The sequence below is a fragment of the Pteropus vampyrus genome, unplaced genomic scaffold (assembly GCF_000151845.1).
Source record: "Pteropus vampyrus isolate Shadow unplaced genomic scaffold, Pvam_2.0 Scaffold416, whole genome shotgun sequence".
Lineage (NCBI taxonomy): Eukaryota > Metazoa > Chordata > Mammalia > Chiroptera > Pteropodidae > Pteropus > Pteropus vampyrus.
In genome coordinates this window covers 358170-370361 of record NW_011889197.1, presented here as the reverse complement: position 1 = coordinate 370361, position 12192 = coordinate 358170, and the positions used below count along the sequence as shown (strand labels likewise).

Genomic DNA, 12192 nt, shown 5'->3' with positions numbered 1-12192 from the left:
GAAATAAATCAGAGTAAAAAAAATGTGATGTTTGTGAGTGTTAAAAGTGAACTCTACATATGTCATGAACTAAGAGTTTTTGCTCAGTCTTGTGCTTTTGAAGTTCATTTGATGGTTTGTAGGAGAGTGTGGTCGTTGGCAGTGGTTTTCTTGCCATAATATCTTAGCATTTGCTTTCTTTACATTGTCCTTTTGAAAATGTCTTGTGATTTTGCTCTAGCTGAGATTTAAAATACAGAAACTGGGATTTGCCAGTGGAATTAAACCCATAAAAACAAGTTACAGTAGTACACACTTTCAGATCCTAAGCTTTCAGTGGGTTTACGATTACAGTTAAAGCCTTAAATGTATTAGATCATGGGAACCCCATTAGTGACTTCGCAAAGGTTTTGCAAATACATACTTTCAAAGCATTTTTGTTGCTTTTAACAGTTATGTTCAGGATCAAAATCTTAGATTGGATGAGCTGAGTCTTTCTTTTTATTAATTAAAAAAAAAAACAGCAATAAATTTCTGGCATCCATCATCCATAATGAAACCATGATTTTTTTTTTTTCTGGCTAGAGATAATTATTTAGCATTTTTGGTGGAACCAATGCATAAAAAGTTTAAATAAAGCGAAGAATAAATTGGAATTAAAGTTACTGAACTTTCTCCACCTTTGATTTGCTGTTTTAAGATTTAAATAACTGACGGAAGTGAACTTTGTCAGGTAAAATAATGAAAAATAAGATTAAAAAGTTACCACTCTGCACAAATAAGTACATAAAACTGGGTGGAAAGAAAGCTACAGCATTTAAAAAGCCTCTACCTAGTTAAGCAATCCATGTTGTTTAGATTTAGCGATTTAAATGTCAAGTTGTAATACTGAATATCCTCAGGCAGGAGAGCATGAATTCAGGTAAACTGAGAAATTGAAACATTTTTCATCAGGCAGATAGCCACTTGACAATAATTTGTTATTTAGACACTCTAACCTTGATGGAATACTCATCTTCAAAATTATTCTTTATTTTAACAGGCCCTTTCTTATTATAAATGTGGTAATTCTAGTCTTAGAAAAATGTCTCTAAATTTAAGTTTTCCAATAGTTTCCCTAAATCACGTAATAAATATTGAAAAAGGGAATCTTTTCCTTTTAGGCCAAAGTTAAGGAACATTTATTAAATTTAAAATAAAAATTGAAAAACTAAGCCCAAAGAGGGCTTCCATTTGAAAACAGGTTTGTTATTCAGACCATCGAGATGTGGAATATGTTTAGAATTAATCTAGTATATTACATGTTGGTCTTGTTTTTAAGTCTGATAACGGTAATCCCCATTTAGAATGGAAATATATCGCCATTTGGAAATGAGTGAAGATTGCTCGTAAACATTAGAGCATTGACAGTAATCGAAGGCCAAAAATCAGGTGCAGTTTAAGATATCATAAATACTATTTAACTCTCCAGTGTAGTTTGATTTTTCTAAGTGTGATGTATGTTTCTTGGTGGAAGAGAAGAGTCACTTGAAGAAACCCAGCTTCTCCAGGTGGAATAGATTGCAGGAGTATCTGCATAGTAACTTTTACAGGATCTTTTTCAGTTTGATCTTTAGAAACAGGCAGAGTTTCTCAATTTGAGAGGTGTTTGGAAAAAACGAATAACTTGCTTCACAAAAATAAGGATATACCAATTTACCCTAAGAGTTTTGATATGAGGATACTGAGAAACCAACCTGTGCTTATTATTTATAATTTATAATTATTTATATTATAACCTAGAATTACCCTAGACTTGCACATGCACATTTGGGGGGAAATGAATGTAGATATTTGGACATTTTGCAACCTGTGACCAGTAAATGACTTTTAATTATTGCACTAAAACTATAGTCTAATTCTTTTCCCCTTTTCTGGTAGGATGGTTCTGTTGAATCTCTATGACCTTCATTGGCTCGTCTTATGACATAGCTGACTGGAGTTACAGAGCTGAAAGAGGTCATAGTCTCGTTTCTCCAAGAAGAAGATACTTTTTTGCAAAGTGCTAGGGTCACATCAGTGCTTAAACATCAGTCCATACTCTTGCTAGGGTACTCAGAAATCAGGAAGACTTTTCCAATTTGGTTACACACCCGGGATAAATCCGTGCAGTCACACCCAGGGAACAGTCAACCGGCCAATTAAAAGGGGTATTTGGAGAAGGGTGTTTATCCTTTGAGGTGGCATTGAGAACATTTTATCCTTTGGTGGATCCAAGAGAAACAAGTTCTTTGGGGTGGTGTCCTTGGGTTCATTTTTATCACAAAGATTGGGTGTCATTGCAGTGAAAAATGAAATGAGGTGCCGACGTGTATAATAGCTTCTTTGGAAGTTAGGAGCTGGCTGCTTCATGGAGTTAGCTCCAGTTATTCTCCAAATTCAGCTTCATCTTTTAGTCGGATACCAAAACCCATAGGATCCTGTTAATGGAGAAACGTAAATTTGGGTTTGGGAAAATGATCATTATGAGCAAGCATTTGTATTTCTGCCAGAGACAAATATGCTTTTATTAGCAATTGCTCATAACTGCCTCTCTTGTTCCCATTGTAAAGGTAAATAAATTGACGGATGCACAGGATACATCCAGGGTCAGAATATATTTGGGGCTGAGTTCTTCTGAGATCCTCAGCTGTTGTCTCATTACTCCTTAAATTTTATAACTTCTTTGTTGAATAGAGATGCTGAGAGGTTCCTTAGGGGTCAGTTTTAACTGGTGGATGGTTCATGAGCAGTTTCTTCTCTGATTTTGATTTTTCTAATAGCAAATGGGGAAATGATTAGAAATTTAGTTCACAAGTTAAAATGCCTCTCCAAAGGCCTGTAATCGTCAGTATCATTTAAATCAGTAATTTTATTCAATAAATATTGATACATGCTTGATGATGGCACTGTTATTGAGTTATTATTTTTAAGTTTTTTCTAAATTTTGACTAACGGGATATTTAAAAATTTTCTCTGAACTACTTGTAGAACCATCGTCAAGCCCTTTGTTGTTATCTCAAGTATATGATTGGCACTTTGGAATTGGGATGGGGGATATTATGACAGTTTAATACTTTTGTTACTATATGGAATTTTCTATTTGAATTCCACCTAAAGGATGTTATCACCAGCAATGTTGTCACATTAACCTTGTTAAATACAACTCAAATGAAATTGTTTTTATAATAACTCTTTTATGAAACCAGTTTCCTACAGATAGGCTAGTGTGCCTGTTGGTTGTACCTCTGGATAGAAACAGAATTTGTGATGCAGCGTGGACAGGTAAAGTTGCTAGTTTTAACATTCTTCAGGAATCTAAGTAAAAAGATTGTTAGGTTTAATATGTCCCAGGAATCTATATGAAAAGCAGTAAGGATTGTAAAAGGTTGTCCAAATTGTAGAGAGATTAAAATGAAGAAAAAAATGAATAAGGAAAAAGAAAAAGTGTTTTTTTTTTATTTTTGAAACTCTTGAGGCCACTGCATTCAGCCTTGTATGTAGCAGTGACCTTCAGAATGGGTGTAGGGGTGAAACAAAGGTGGCTTCTGAAATTCTTCTGATAGTGCACAGACTGTAAATGGCTAAAGTTGATTTTACTTAGGCACTCCTTAAGGGAGGAGACCCAGAGCCTGGGTCCAGCCCAGCATTTAGCATTCACAGTGGAAAACCGAATAAATGTTAACTCAGGAGCATTTTTAGGGGTTATTTGCACTTTGTTTTGAGGTCAGGGAGGAAGAGGAACAGGGATGAAAGCTAGGGAGGTCACTAGCTCTGAGTTCCCTCATTTGTATTAAGCTCGTGAACTTTGGGTGTTGCGAGACTGCCCCGCCATGCTTGCCATTCGTCCTGCCCAAGTGAAATTAATCCGGATCCTATGGCTAAACCTGGTGACTAAACTGATTTGAGGGCTGCAAGGATTTGGATGAGATATATAGACTTAAGCCTCCTCACTTTACATTCTCTTTTGGGGAATGCAGTGTTCCATTCTGGTCTCACAGAATTGGTGTTTTTAGTGTGGTGCTGGAGATGGACCTTCTTCTAATCCAGGACTTCCACAGAACAGTCAAAAATCACTCTGCTGCAAGTGGCACACTTCTCCTGGAAGCAGCATGACAAAGAGGAGGAAAATAAGAGAAAGATTGAGAATATTTGGGTGAGGACTTTTCACATGGAGTGAAGCCCCTCTGCCCCACCTGGCCAATGCCCGCTTCTGCTTCCACTGCCTGTGAAGCTGAAATGGTTCTTTCTCCCTCTACAGCACAGATGACAGGTTTAGAACTGGCATTAGAATTTATTAATAACGGTGTTTAGATCAGGACTTTGTTACAGGCTTGGTGTTATTAGCAAAATAAGTACTCTGGTTCTAGGAAGAGAGTTTTTTTTGTTAAAAAATTAACCGGAAAACATTTGCAAACTCTTAGGATTTAATTTATTTTTTATGGCAGCTTAATATCAGTTAGAAAAAGAAATGTCTTGTTAAAATAAATGCTCTAAATAAAAACACGGTTAATTTTCCATTACGGTGTCTAATTACTCATCATCACCAGGGCATTTTTATATGGCAATTTAACTTCTTGAACGTGGAAACTTGGCACACATTTAAGGAAGAAAGCAGTGCACCTAGATAGATATCAGAAGATGGTCTAATTATATTTGGGCTCTGGTTGACTCTTACACATGATCACTGTGAAGAAGACAGGAGGATAGAGGGCGTCTCTCTTTAGTCTCTAGGGAAAGTCTCTGCCTTCTTTAGTGCCAGTTGAAATTGAATATGGAAGGAGATAATTCTGAACATTAGATGATGTACAAGTACATCTGAAAAGGGATCCTGTCAGTCACCAATTGAAGCCAATGTCAGGACTACTTGATAGGCCTAGAAGACAGCTATATATGCTTTCTGACTCCACTGGCAGAGTTTGTAAGGATGAACACAGCCTCTCTCCAAGGAAAGGTCAAGCTGGGACTGAGTAGGAGCCAATCCGGGAGGAGGACCTCAACACCAAACTGAATATGTTAAGAGTCCAAGCAGAGAAGCTGACGTGATTCCTTTTTATTGCATCTCTCCAGCTCACCAGCATGTCCTTAGGAATGTGTTCTTTTGGATATGGGGGATAGATGATTATTTTCAGGGGGTATTATATGGGATTGGCTGCCGCTTGGGTGATGTCAATGTACTTTTCGTCATTATTACGAAACAGCTTATGTATGTGATAAGTGATATAATGATTGTCCTTTGGCTTTTCTTATCCAAGGATCAGTCGTGACATGGAGAAATGGAGTGGGTTTGGGCCTGGTGGAATCTCCTGACGTTATGGCTGTATTTCCGTCTTAGGAATACCTGATAGGTCCCTAAAACTGATTTTCTTGCTATCCTCCATAGTTCATTTCCCTCTTCCCACAGTTCTTTTCACTCTTTAACTTAACCAGTTCAGGTTCATGGTCATTTCACAAAGGAGGTTACAACCACTTGTGGATTGAAGGAAGTGTAACTTCCATGTTTAGTTTAAGCGATATCTACGGGAATTGACTGCGTATTTCCCTAGTGGTAACTTACAAACAACCAGGTATTGATATCATGTCTTGGTACCATGGGGAAATAGTCTGGGCAACGAGAGTTACTGAGACTGCTCTTCCCGAGTCCTGAAGTGTTTATTCTAAAAGGAGCTACGAACTTCGGAGAAATACTAGAAATACTTTATATCCTGAACCTTATTTGCAGTCATAACAATAATAGAAATGGTGACTGTTTTTTTTATAAATCTCTAATATGTAATATGCACTGGACTAAGCGCTTTATGGTCAGCTTTAGATCATCCCTGAGAGAGAGATATTTTTACCTCTGCTTTACTAATGGGAAGCTGAGATGTTAAGTAATGTTTCCAAAGTCACGGGATATGTAAAGATCTCTTGCAAGCAATAAGAAAAAAGGCAAGTGGAAAAGTGGGCGGTTCATAGAAACAAAGCTCTAGATGGCTAGCAAACATGAAAGGATGTTCTGCCTCACTAGTAGTCAGGAAAACACTAATTAAAATGAGATACCATTTCATACCAGTTAGGCAAAAATTAAAGAATCTGACAATGTCAGTTGATGACAAGGATGTGAAGCAATAGACATTCTCATACACTGATGGTGTGGCTATTGTTTGGTACAGCTACTTTGGAAATCGGTATGGCAACACCCAGTAAAACTGCAAATGCACACATGCCCTACAACTCAGCAGTTCCACTTTTGTGCGTATGTCTTGAGAAATAATTGTTTGTGTGCAAAAGGACACATATATAAGGATGCTCATTTCTACTTCATTTATGATATTGAAAAATTTAAAAATCTAACTGCTTTTCAGGAGGAAAAAGGACAAATCATAAGTGCTATATTTTTCATTCTGTGAAATTCTATGTGGCGATGAAAATGAATGAACCGAATCAACTTGTATTAATATAGATAAGTTTTAGAAATACAATGCTGAGGAAGAAAAACAAGTCGTTGATCGATACTTAATCATTTATATAATGCTGGAAAATATGCAAACTAATACTATATATTGTTTAGAGAGGCGAGGGCATGGGATTGGGGAAGGCTGTCTACAGATTTTTATTTTCCTGTGTAATTACTTATTAAGGAAGAGAAAAAGCCTAATGTAAATATGGCCAAGCATTAAGATATGACAAAGCTTGGTCATGGGTTATACAGATTTCATTACAGCATTTTTGTACTTCTCTGTGTGTTTGAAATTTTTTATAATATAAATATTGAAAAATAATAATTTGGAAGACCCCACATATCCATGAAACTCTTGATTTTGGGATCTTTGATAGCCCTCTTAATAGCTTTTCTATCCTGAAACAGAAGCTTTACAATACAGAGCTTGTTCTACACAGTCTCACAGTGGGGAAATAAGAACATTTTTTAATTAGACACATGTACAATTCACCCTAAGGCAACCACTGTGGCTTCTGAAATTGGCATTTGGATCTCACTTCTCCTGGCTGGGTGGGGACATTATTTATCTCCTAGATAACTTCTGTTCCCCCCAGTAATGCTTTGGCATATGAGTAAATGGTCTCTGAGCTGGGCACCAGGGCTTGAAGAAATTTCTGGGAAGTATTTTTTTCCCCCAAATATGCATCAGTAATCATGCAAGTAAGAGTCATTACATTTTTCCTCCTGTTAATGATGTTTTAAATCATGCTAAATTGCCTTTGATTGCATCTTGCTTTCGTAAGTATTTACTGGTAATATATTACCCTTGGCTTTTGACAGTAGTCCATTGCTAATGAAATTTAACTTAAAAAATTGTCTAGGGACAGCTATGAATACCGAAGGTCTAAAATTTTTAAAATGTAGCTTCTTAGCAGGGAAAAATAATGTCGATATCAGCATATATATGTTGGCTGAGTTCTCTTTATATTCTGTAACCACAATTTGATTTTAAAACTTGGTTTGATGCATGATATCAGGGATTATTAGGAAGGGATGGGAACTGTCACCATGGTAATCGCATGTTTCGGATAATAAATGGTCGTCCTGTGGTTTGCAGAAGTTAACCTAGACCACGTTACAGTGACACCTGTGGCGGCAGATGGTTTGTTCAGCCTATCTTAACAGCTGAGACATTTTTCTCTTCTCTGCAAAATACATAATTCCAATTTAGAAATATTACTTTAAGACATTTTGACAAAAATGCAGCTATTTGGGAGCTCTGTCTTTTTGTGTCCCTTTCCTGGGTGGCAGGGGCAAGCAGCGTCAAGCCCGGTGTATTTTGTCTCATCTAGGTAGATGCACATGGTGGCTGGGGTCAGTCTAAGGGACTGACGCTTTCTCTTGTATCGTATACTTGTCAGCCTGAATCCTTTCAGTGAAGTCTTATTTCTTTTCTTTTTCTTTTTTTTCTTTTCTTCTTTTTCTTTTTCTTTTTTTATTTTTTTTTTAAGATGAGGCAACCCTTGATTGACTTCACAGATTGCAAGCACCTTGTCAGTTTACAATCCCTTATTTTTTATTTTATTTTTTATACCTATAGCACCTGTCTTCCTAAGTGGTCTCCCATCCAAGTACTAACCAGGCCCGACCCTGCTTAGCTTCTGAGATCAGACGGGACCCGGCTTGTTCGGGGTGGCATGGCTGTAGATGTCTTATTTCTTATAAAGCAAAGACATTAGCTAGGCTTAGGGCTGTGAATGGAGGAAACCTTATCAAGAAAGACATTCTAAAGAGCTGCTGGGTGGCTGCAAAAAGAAGAGAAAACACAGAAGGCCTGCTCCTGCAACCCAGTGAGGTGTTCACTGGCGACAATCCTGAGAGATCCACCTTGGATCTTCTCTTTGGAACTACTTGGGAAAAGACAAGTGAGGATTTAGGATATGTATGGTGACTTTTAGCAAGTTTTACTGAGTGGCTGTGAGGGGAATATATTTTAACAAGGTTCCAATCCACGTCCTTCTTTTTCATGACTGAAAATTTTATTGAAATTGTTGATAAATCACCCCAGAGGAGTTTTGGGAGGCTGTTGTTAATTTTGTTATCCCTGGATATCACGGCAACTCATTATTGTTCTTAGCACATAAGACAACTGTGTGTCTAGAGTGGTTGTGTTTTCAATCGGTTTAGAGTACAGTGTAAAGGAACATCCTGTTGGAGTGTGTTTTTGTTTGTTTGTTTTAACTGGGTCATTGGTTTTAACTGGCAGTTAGAACAATTAGCTGCATAAACAAAATGTTTTACTTTTTAGGGAACTGAAAAATAGAAATAACAGTAATTATAAATGGTAACTTTGTGTCAGGCACTAGGTGCTTGTCTACATTAGGCATTTAAACTAAATGGAGACCTTGTGTGAAGCAGAATTATTGCTGCTTTCCAGGAGAAGAACATGAAACTCAGGGAAGTTAACAAATAGCAACAAGGTCACATGCGTAAGTGGCTGAGTTGAGACTGGAACTCAGGTCTGTCTCTTTCAATATAAAGTTCCATACTAGCTATAATTATATGAATGTATGCAAATTAGCACCCAAACCTGTCGCTTTCTGTGGAGACTTCCTATTATAGATAAAGCCAGGTTTTTGATGTGCCTGCTCTATAGGAATTATTTTGAACCTATTTACTCTTTTATACCTATTTATAATCATTTAATGTGTGCCAGTCAGTCTTTCATTTTCTGTGACAATTTGGGTTTCTGAGTGATTCCAGAAGAATTTCAAAAAGCAGTGCAGTCTTTGGAGGAAGTGAGGTAGTCGGGAGAGTTTAGACTCGACGTTGTCCAGCTATGTAACATTGAACTAACTCATTGCTTCTGGATATCAGTGTCCTTATCTGTGTGACATTCTCAAGACTCCTTTGGACACAGTGTGCTTCCATGAACTGTGGTTCTCTGAGTAAAGCTTTCCTGGGGTAATCGAGGATAGAATTCTCATTCATTTATTTATTATCATTCATTTATTTATTATTGTAAACCAGAGAAAATATGCTTTACAAATAAGTGCCAGACAAATGCCTTGAAAATTGAGATTTGGAATATTTTTTGTAACATAATTGTTATTAAGTTCACTGGAAAAAAAAAAGTCTGGCCATTAATTTGGCATCATTTAAACAAAAGAATAAGAGACTAATTTTTCACATTATATCTAGTTGGGCTGGGGTGCTTCTGGGAATCTCTATTTTTAAAAAGATTTCTCTATAATTATGTTGAACAGTCAAGTTTGGGAATTACTATAGTGTAAATACGGCTTAACCATAGATTGAGGTGGTTTACATGCCATGACTCAAATATATGAAACCATTTAATAGTGGTGACCCCAGTATATGGGTTTTGAGTCAGATGGTTCTGGGTTTGTTTGCATTTTATTGTCTGCGTGACCTTAGGCAAGTCATTTAATCTCTCTGACCCTCAATTTCCTCATCTGTAAAAAGAAGACCATAACAACTACCTAATAGGGTTAGTCATGAAAGTTAAATAAGATAATGTATGTAAAGCTTTGAGCAATTACTGTGTAAGTGCTCAGTAATTGATAGCTTCTATTAAGAATAATTATCTTATAATAATAAGCTCATCTTGGTTGACTGAAGCACAGCCCTTCAGGGAAAGATCACTATTCTTGGTGAAGTAAACTTAAGAAAAATTAAATATCTTTAGAAAACGACTCCACTGGAGCGTTCTTTTGGGTTATGTCATTGCACTGGCTTCCTTTTAAGGCCTCTTGCATCCTGGGTGGTCTGTGAGCTGTTCAAGTTTGAGTCTTCTCGAGTAAGTATATTACACCTCCCCTCCATACCTTTGTGTTTTATAATGTGAGTTCAGAATTTTGTAAATTTGTAAATGAGCGGCATAAACAAGTCAATACTACAGCATCACAAAATGGGTTTTGTTACTTTATTTTTTTACAAGTGGTGCTTAGGATTAATTACCCCTAGGAAGTATTTCATCATGCAGCTGTGCATCTCAAGAACTGTTTTGGAAAAGTGTCAGAATTTCTCAACAAGTTTAATTTCTTTTCTTTGAAGAGTGGAGTTAGGGATAGTCTTTTTTTTTTTTTTTTTAAGAGAATATGGTGTGGAAGAAAGTAGCAGTCTGGGGGCTAATTGTCATAGTATATTATTGGGTCTGTGATTTAGAGGGTGTTCCAGATGAAGCCCTTATTTTACAGCTTTGAAGTTGCTCATGGAGTTAGTTTAGGATTGCACTCTAAATGGTAATGTGTGGAATGGACCATTCCATTTCCACACAATGGACCATTGTGTGGAAAGGGCTGCACAGACAAGGGTTCTGCATAGATTTTTTCCTTGACATTATGTTTCCAACTAGTGATTGGTGTCTTAGGAAGTCAAATATCTTCTGATGAAATACTTTAATAGGTGAATCCATTCCATAGTGTGAGAAAAATTTCTTGATGAGTTCTCCTTTTCATGGTGTGAAGGCAGCCCCAGTGAATAGGGTGTTACATCTGCCCAACCATTTATAAGGAAGATTCCTATAAGCAATCTCTACTGACCTCATCCGGGTTCAGTGGTAGGTGGGGGCCAGGTGGAAGCAGGTGGGATAGGACATGTGGACGTGTCATCATGGCTGCTGTGGAGTGGTATTAATTTATGTAGGGAGGAATGACTTGGTCCTTCAAGTTTTGCAGAACCATTGTTCAAATAGGATTCAGTTGGAGATATGGATCTTTGGCAGCTTGTCGGGAATACTCTGTCAAACCTATGAATTTCGGGAAGCAAAGTGCATGTGGAGTGAGCAAGGATAGGTGAGCGGTGGGAGGTGGGAGGTGAGAAGGAATAGGGAATTGGCAAATGGGGAAAGAAGAGTCAGGGTAAGGAAACAAGCTATTCTGCTGAAGCATGAATCTTTAGATGCTGTTCAGCGTTTGTTATCCCCAGTAGGAAAACAAATTTTAAAATGAGAATGGAATATTTCATTTTGGAAATTGTCCTGTGAGTACATGCTTATTATCAGAGGCGTTCCTCATAACTGACAGCAGCTGATGACTTCTGATTGGGCAATGGCCTGCTCAGCCACACATGTAGCTTAATTATCTTGTATATTAATGGTGCATTAAAGAATTTCATCATCCTGGGTCACAAAAGATCATTATTATTATATTATAATATAGTAATGGTGTTCATGCAGTGCCATGCAGGGAATTGCATGTACTTGATGTAAAGAGGCAGTGTGGGAGCAGAGGTCCAAATGTAAATCTTGACAGAAAACCTCTCTTCTTGGGCCCTCCACTCGTTTTGTGACATTTCAATATCTAAGTTTCTGCTATTGATAAAGCAGACCTACCTTCCCAGTGTGTTGAGGAGGAATGACTGATTAAGTAGTATTAATTTAATGCTTTGAAAAGATGAACAAGTGGTGAGCATATGCTGGCAGTCTCAGAAGAATGACATATCTTATTGTGTTTTCCTAGACTACTAGACCAGAGGTAGGCCAAATTTGGCCTACCATCTCTTTTTCTACTGCCATGAGCTAAGAATGGTTTTTACATATGTAAATGATTGAAAAGAAATCAAAAGAATGATACATCGTGACATGAAAAATATAGGAAATCCAAATAACTGTGTCCATAAAGTTTTATTGGAACACAGCCACGCCCATCTATTTACATGTCGTCTGTGATGGCTTTTGTGCTACAACAGCAGAAGTGAGTAGCTTCAACGAAGACTGTATGGCCCATGAGCCTAAAATACTTACTATCTGG

The 12192-nt window shown here is 37.3% G+C and overlaps 1 protein-coding gene and 1 pseudogene across 1 annotated transcript in view; one reads left to right on the top strand and one right to left on the bottom strand.

Moving 5' to 3' along the window:
* The window catches only part of BARX2 (BARX homeobox 2), a 69424-nt gene that overhangs the window by 2390 nt on the left and 54842 nt on the right, over window positions 1–12192 (top strand). The window lies entirely within an intron of this gene.
* Window positions 8013–8130, bottom strand: LOC111731983 (annotated as a pseudogene).